Source organism: Dipodomys spectabilis, unplaced genomic scaffold (assembly GCF_019054845.1).
Source record: "Dipodomys spectabilis isolate Male_0828 unplaced genomic scaffold, ASM1905484v1 ptg000095l, whole genome shotgun sequence".
Lineage (NCBI taxonomy): Eukaryota > Metazoa > Chordata > Mammalia > Rodentia > Heteromyidae > Dipodomys > Dipodomys spectabilis.
Window position 1 is genome coordinate 8,726,833 of NW_024870772.1, and position 9,013 is coordinate 8,735,845.

Genomic DNA, 9,013 nt, shown 5'->3' on the forward strand with positions numbered 1-9,013 from the left:
TGCATTGTGTTTTACAAGTATACTTCCCCTTCTTCTGTTCATTTGTCTACTTTCCTTTTCTGTGTCTTCCACCCAACCCCTTACTTTCAAGTACCCAGTTTCTGGTGTTTATTTTGTATATTTTTTTTTCCTTTTTTTCTCTTTCTCAACATAGTGTAAGCAGCTTAAATATTTAATATCTTCTAACCAACTTTCTTAGAAGAATAAACTCATAATAATACACACACACATACACAAACACACAAACACACATTGGTTTTACTTATATAAGTTTTACAACCTATATCATGAGTATTGTAAGATACTTATATAACTTATTGCATGGTAACATATTATCTTTTCATATTTTGAATCAAGTTCATTTTTGTTCCTGGTGTCCTTTAAATAAGAATTTTCAGTTAGGAAAATCTTCAATGATATCTCTTCTTTCATTCCTGATACTATTATGTATATTTACTCACTATTTCTTTTTTTTTTTTATGGGTCCGGTCATGGGGCCTGAACTGTGGGCCTGGGCACTGTCCCTCAGCTCTTCAGCTCAAGGCTAATGCTCTACCACTTGAGCCACAGCGTCACTTCCAGCTTTTTTCTTTTTGCTTATGTGGTGCTGAGGAATCAAACCCAGGGCCTCATGCATGCAAGGCAAGTGCTCTACCACTGAGCCACCTTCCCAGCCCTACTCACTATTTCTTGATCAGTCTCACTAGAAACTTTTCATCAGTATTACCAAGCATTCAAAGAAACAACATACATTTTGATGAGAACAATCATATGTTTCATTTCCTTTCTATTATTTTCTACATTTATCATGACTCTTTACCACTAATTTCTTTAACTTTGCTTTACCGGTCTATTCATAGATTTCTTAGAAAATATATTCTGATGAGTTCATTATTTCTCTTTTCTAATATATTCATTAAAACATATCAAATATTTTCCATAAGTGGTCAGATAATGAACATTTTAAGTTATATGAGACATGTGTGTGCCACCTGTAATACCTTTGTATCTAAAGTCCTTACCAGCTGTCAAAAAAATGACAACACTAGCAAACAAGCTGAATTTAACTAACAAGACACAGTATGCTGACACTTGGTTATATCCCTAATTCTTCAAGTCATTTTATTAATTTATTTTTCTAAATATTTTCCAATTTCCAGTACCACAGTGAATTAATCATGCATACTTTGATTTATTAATTTTTTAAGTTCTTACTATATAAATCACAGCCGAGATCTAGAAAATGTCTTTTCTCTTTAGAAACCTTTGGATGAAAGGAATGTATAACATCATATGCTTAACTCTATGAAATTGGAGTCTTAGACCTGCTTGTGATAGGTTAAATATTTAACATCACTAATACCTACATATATCTATTTCATTATAGATACTTACTTAAAAACAAGTCCATGTTATTTGTAATATAGGAGCAAGTTTGTATAAGATCACTTTGGAAATTATTTAGATTCTCTCTTTATATTCCTTTATATTGCTTTTAAAAATCAGGCCAATACTAAATAACATATTGCTACCTCAAACCTTATTCTATTCTAGGTAACTGACTTAAATAGATTTTAGCTACATCTGTAATACCTTTTAAACCAGATAATATGAAGTTGTCTTATTTCCTTAGCTGTGTTTGATATTTATATTTTATCTTATTGTCCTAATTTTATAAATAATATTTATTAAAATTGATAAGAATCTAATATTATGCACATATTTAAAATTTCATGAAAAGTGAGGTATATGCTATTTTTAATTTATTATGAAACACTATGTAAACACAGAGGTGAGAAGAAAAATATTTCAATAAGGACTACACATTTTTTTCTCTGTATAAACACTTATACTGGTATTGAACTTTGAAAGATATATGATTTCAAAACTAGAGGAATGCCCAAAAATACTTAGGTTGAGAATTCATACACATAAAGAGATATAAAAATTAAATTGAATGTTTACAAAGTAGTTGGTGCATGTCTAGGTTATTAAAGTGTTCTGTTTTGAAATGATAGAAAATAATTATTAAATGAAATACAATGAGGAAAGCTGTAATTTCAATTGTAATTTAACAAAATGTTTTAGCACTGAATCATATTAAATTAAAGAAAAAGACCAAAGAATAAATGAGTTAAATTGTTTCAAAATCAACACAAGTAATAGAAAATTCATAGACAATATTTGGCTGGCCTAAGCCTTACTCGGACTTTCTCTATAGAGAAAGTGTCTTGGGGTTTTACATTCTCTGTTTTCATTACAAGCTACAGTATAATAGTGTGAAGCTAAATGAAAATTGTGGATGCATTTTTATACTCATATTCTTTCAGTAGAATGTATTGGGCCTAACAATACTCAAAATAAGTAATAGACTTTTCAATCTCCTCAATACAACTTGGTAGTAATATCATATTTTTGTTAAAATACAAGTTATAGACACCTGTTTGCATAAACCAAAGTTTAAATACTACCAAAATATTCAAAATGTAAACTCTCAAGTGAAAGCTTTGGTGATTCCAAACAGGAACATAAATGAGGATTGGCTGATGTGGTGTAGATACCTCAGGCTGGGCAAACAGGGAGAACAGGCCAAGTTGGTTTTCCTTGTGGCTCCGGGTACACCTCTTCTCAGAGTAAGCCTGGGACAAAGGTGCCAGAGGCAGAGTGTGAGGGGATTTTACTCACTGCCAACAAGAAGTGACAATGAATGGAAATCTTCATCCTGCTAACCACAGACAGTCACATACAATGGACAGCCCAGAAACCAAGGTAAAGTTGTGAATATCCCACAAGACATCCTCACTTCTTCTCATGGTGGGAAGGTAGCCCATCCCCAACCACAAAAAATCTCCATCTTTGATCCTGACAAAGATGGGACCAGATCTGTAGCTTATCACTCAAGGCTTGGAAGAAGATAATTGGAGCCATTCAACAGGTCAAAGCCTCTTTAGGACTCAGCTCCACCCAGTGGAAAATTGCCCTTCCCAGTAGAGAAACCTTTGCCCATGGAGGAGTGACTTACTTTCTTCACTGGGTAAACAGAGCCAGAGGCTGGCCCAACCCACTGCAGCCAAGCATCAGATCCAGCTGCAGGAGGGTAAGTAAACACAAATCTTGAGAATGGCTCCAGGCTGGGCTGTGTAGGTGTATCATGGGCTAGCCCCTCAGGGAAAAGCTATTGATTGCTGATAGTCCTCAACCCTACCCACAACTTACCCTGTCACAGAAACACCAAGCAAAGGAAACAGCCATCTCCCTCTTTTGTGATACTCAAAGCAGATCATCCTCCCACTGAACTAGCCTGGGAGGAGGGTCATAGAAACCCTGCTAAGGCAGAGCTTTGTTCTGCCTGCTCAAACTCACCTAAGAAACCATTCAAGCCACAGGAAAATGAAACATCACAAGCAAAACAGAGACCCCACCAAGAGACTAGCTATGGACACAGGGAAGACACAAAATTACCCCTCCCCCCAAAAAATTCAAAGAAATATTTTTCTACCTAAGTTTTAATTTTTTTAACATTTTTTTCTTATAAATATGTTAGAAACAATCACATGAAAGCAAAAACATTGGAATACTTATCTTGGGGTTCATTTCACCTAACATCAACTTATCTGACCTTTTCTACTTGTCTCAGACATATACTAGTTACTGCAAATAAGGGAAATCATGTCCCTTCCCCACGGTATAACCCCTGCTTTCACTGTATTTGATGTTGGTATAATTTGTGGAGGGGAAGGGAAAAAAATCATTTAAATAGGGATACAGGTGGACCCATTGTAACACTGAAATGTACAAATTGTTATGTCGAAAAACAATCTTTACAACTTTGGTGGGGGGTGGGGGGAGGAATTTGGGAAGGGATGGGAAGGGGAAACAAAGGAAGAGGCAGCAATGCTTGATAAAAAGTGTAATTATGTTGCCCATGTAATTGTAACCCCTTTCTATGGTATTTTCACAATAAAAACAACAACAACAATAACAACAAAAATTGCTCTTTCCCTTTTGTCCTTTTTTCTTAATTGCTGTTCTGTACATCCCTTGATATATACCTGTCTTCAATTATTTGACCTTATCCTTCACTGTGTGCATACTTAATTCAGAAATTGATTACTCAATTCACAAACTCTCAGCCTTAATTCCATTAACTGAAGTATTATTTTTTATACTCATATAATTTTAAGTGTTTCATTTTTAAATATTTTATTTTTCATTTTTCCTTTTTATTTATCTCTTCTCTTTTCCTTCTATTTTCCTCTTTCTACATTTAGGTCTTGGTTATATTCCCTCTCTCCCTTTCCCTCCAAACATTCCTCTAATCTTATTTTCTCTTCACAATTCTCCCTAAACCTATTAATTTCTGGTCAGCTGAAAATTCTTTGATTTTCTTAGACCATTGATCCCTAGTTATTGGTTGTTCTTTTCTTTCCTTTTTTTTTTTTTTTTTTTTCTGTTGGTTGTGGGGAACTTTAACTCTGGACCTGGGTGCTATCCCTCATCCCTTCAGCTCAAAGGAGCACTCTACCACTTGAGCCACAACATCACTTCCAGTTTTATGAGTGGTTTATTTGAGATAAGAGTCTCACGGACTTTCCTACTCAGGATGGTTTTGGACCATGATCCTCAGATCTCAACCTCCTGAGTCGCTAAGATTACAGATATGAGTCACTAATAACTGGCCAGAAATTTTCTTAATAAAACCCAGAAACACAAAAAATCAAAGCAAGATTGAACAAATGGGATTGTATGACACATCAGACCTTCTATATGGCAAAGAACATAGCTAGCAAGATCAACAGAAAGCCCAAGAATTATGAGAAGATCTTCATTAGCCATACAACAAAGGTCTCATATCTAAAATATACTCAGAACTCAAAAATTTAAATCTCCCAAAAAGAAATCCTCAAAGAAACAACCGCCTGGTTAATAAATTGGCCAAAGACTTAAAGAGTGACTTCTCTGAAGCAGAAATAAGAAGCATGAAGAAATGTTCCACTTCATTGGCCATAAAAGAAATGCAAGTCAAAACAACATTGAGATTCCACCTCAATCCAGTTACAATTGGCTATAATCAAGCAATCTAATAACAACAGATGCCAGAAGGAATGTGGGCAAAAGGAAACTCTACTGGATTGTTGCTGGGTGGGTGGGTAAACTGGTTCAACCACTTTGGAAAACAGTATGGAGTTTCCTCAAAAGACAACACATAGAGCTCCCCAATGACCCAGTAATCCCATTTTGGGCATTTACCCAAATGATCACAAACAAGGTCATTCTAAAGCTCCCACACTACTATGTTTATTGCAGCAGCGTTATTTACCATAGCTAAGATATGGAACCAACCCACATGGCCCTCTGTAGATGAATGGATCAAGAAATGTGATACACACACAAACAGTAATTCTATGCCACCTTCAGAAATATTGACACCACACCATTTGTTAGTAAATGGAAAGACTTGTAAAAAATTACATTAAATGAAGTAAGCCAGGCCCAAAACATTGGTCCCATGTTTTCCTTATTTGCTATATCTAGTACATGTGTAGGACAAGTAGAAAAAGTAAAAAAGTTATGTACATATGACCATATAAGATGATGCTAATTGAAATCAACCCCATGATAGTGCCACAAGATGTTTTATACTTGTTTGTTGTTTTTAATGTAGTTATTATGTACCATGTGATTTTTTTGTTTCTTTTGTATGTTCTTCTCCCATGGTATAACCCCCGTTTTCACTATATTTGATTCTGGTGCCATGCATCTTGTACATACATTTTTCTAATTTGGGGTGGGGAAGGGAAATAACAAAATGCTGAAATAAGGATACAGGTTGCCCATTGTAACAATGAGACATACAAAACACTATGTTGAAAACAAACTTTACAACTTCTAGTTGGGTGGAAGCAGAAGTTGGAGAAGTGTGGAGGGAAGGGATGGAAGGGAAAAACCAAGGAGGGTTTAACAATGCTCAATAGGAAATGTACTCATTATCTTACTCTTGTAAATGGAACCCCTCTGTACAGTATCTTTACAATAAAAATATATTTAAAAAAAGAATATAAATGAAGCACACTTGCAGTATTTATTCAAAATATTTTATAAAGTTGTATTTGAACATTCTTTCATTTTTTATATCTCTTTTATTTGGAGAGTATAAGTTGTGTGCATAGATGGGATAAACAGACTACTCCTTATTGGGTTGGATCATGCCTGTAGTCACAGCTATTCTGAAGACTGAGATGGGAAGAAAATTGGAGACAAGAATATTAAGACCAGCATAAGAAACATAGAATGTTGGTTTAAAAAATATCCAGGAGTCAATGGCTCACTCCTATAATCCTACTAACTCAGGCATGAGATGTGGATGAATACATTTCAAAGCCAGTTTGGACAGTAAAAATATGCAAAGTGCCACTCAATTAAATAGCAAAACCCCAGGGTATTATGAAGAAATCAAGCTGAGCAACCCAAGTCCCTGAGTTAAAATTCATACAGGCAACAACAACAATAACAACAAAAAGCAAAGGATTTGGATCTCATTGACTCACACCTGTAATCCTCACTACCTTTGATGCTTAGATTGAGAGTACTGTGGTTTGAGATTAAGGAAAAAAAAATACAGACCTTTTCTCATTGGAAAGCTGGAAGCAATAGTTTCTATTATCTTAGTTACTAAAAGAAATTTTAAGTAGGTGACTCTGGTGTACATTTTCACCCAGGCCTGATCCTATCATACACTTACAAAATATGTGGAAAATATGTCTTCATTTCAGGTCCCACATTTGGAAGCCATAGGCCTTGAGTTCCAACCACAGTGCTGCAAGAAAAAAAAAAAAAAGACATAAAAAAGAAAAGATGGAAGGGATAGTTTAAAAAAAAGAAAAGAAAAAGAGATAGAAAGCAAAAGAAAATGAGCAAGAGTCAAAAGTGAAAAGTTTTAAGTGTTTGATTAATATAAATGTAGAGAATGAAAAATAAAATATATACAATAGCAATTTGTCTTAAAATTTGTTTCCATGAGACATTACATTATACACACAATTAGTTATTTAGATTGGTGTTCAAATATGGCATCTCAGAAATTTACCCTAATATTTTTGATAACCATAGACCCATGTGAGAAGTCCCAAATTCCTTTACCATTTAAGTTATGTTCCTCAACTTGTTGTTTGTACCTTCAAGAAAGGTTATAATTGCTCATGATACCTGGATGAACTGATATAGTTTCCTAAATCAGACTCCATTGAGACTGGCAGTATCTAGTTACCATGGCAGACACTAAGGTAAAAGCCCCAGACAACACACATTACCATATATGTGTGTGTGTGTGTGTGTGTGTGTGTGTGTGTGTGTGTGTGTGTGTGTGTGTGTGTGTGTGTGTGTGTATATATATATATATATATATATATATATATATATCCTGGATGATTTAACATAAATCCCTGTCAGATATCTTCACAGTTTATGTGACAGAAAATTAATACTGTATATCAGTAGCCATAAAAATGCATAAGCCAATTGTAGTCCTGAAGCTTAAGCATAACCTTGTCTCTAGGCTGATAATGGAGAAGATTCTGCTTGGAATCTTCTTTATCGACATACTCATAAAATACAATTCTACTGACACATATATGTGGATTTCACAAGTTTCATTCTCATCCATTTCTAAGATGAAAATACAGAAGATCAGGCTCAAAAGTAAGATAAGGAGAAACTTAATAGACACTTGTCATCTTCATATAGTCTTGGTCAATAGTCATCATTCAGAATTTGGGCAAATTAAAGAAACAAGTAGAAAAACAAATCTTAAAACTTAAGTAAACTTCACATAGTGAACATTTAAAGTGAAGATATAACTTAAATTTGCTCTTGGACATTTAAAGAAAAAAACCTCTAAGATAAACCTGCTTCTTGCATTTCTCCTGAATATGTAAAATATACATAGATATGACTGTGAAAGAAAGAAGATTGGGCAAAGACAGTACAAAAAATAAGTAACCTTGAAGTGTTTTCCATAATAGATATAGATTATAAATCAACATCAATTCAAGGAAGCAATTACATCAAATATTACTTCTTATTTCAACATCAGTGACTATAATTTTGTTATTAGCTTTTTAGAAGTTAAACCACAGTGATAAATACCACTTTTTTGGTTTTATATTTTAAGACATTTCCATGTTTGCAGGATTACTGGAAGCTGCACAAAATATGTCTACACAAGGTCTGTGTTTATTATTGTGTACCTAAAAACTTTTGGTCATACCAGCAATATCATGACTAAAAAACCAGAAGAAAAATTTGTTATTTAAATAGAGTTTATAATAACATGAAGGGTAATGAATCACTAAGAATATTTTAATGATGATAATATACAAGCATTTACTGAATAATTGTTGCGTTTCAGGAACAACTCTAAGTGCTTTGAATGTTTTAATATTTATAAAACTTCAATTATGTATGCTTATTGTCAGAATTTAAACTTTAGAGCCTTTATCATATAATTTGACCAGATCATATAATTTGCCATTACATAGGTAAATGGTGGAATTTAAATTATGTTGAAATCCATTAATATCTCACATTATTTCTGAAAGCAATGTTATATACAGAAATACTTCAACATCATTCAATTATGGTAAGTGTTTTCATTCAAAGTATTAGTTAGACTGTGATGAAGATACATTGTACACATGCATGGAAATGTTAAATTGCAATTCCTTGTACAAATATGTGAGGATAATTAAAAATAAATACTAGTTGGTTCAATCAAATGTAGTATTAATAATCAAGTTCAAGACTAAATGTCATCATATTCAAAATTTGCAATTATGCATGATGCATTCCTCCACACCCAAGTCAATAAACTACAAAAGTTAATTCAGTGAAGAAAATTGTCTTTCCTGTATATAGGTACTTCAGTTACTTGGGACCATAAAACAGCTTGTCTCCTGATTGTTGCATTTCCTTGTTTTGAGATGGCACTTTCTCATTTGATTTTATTTACTTTCAA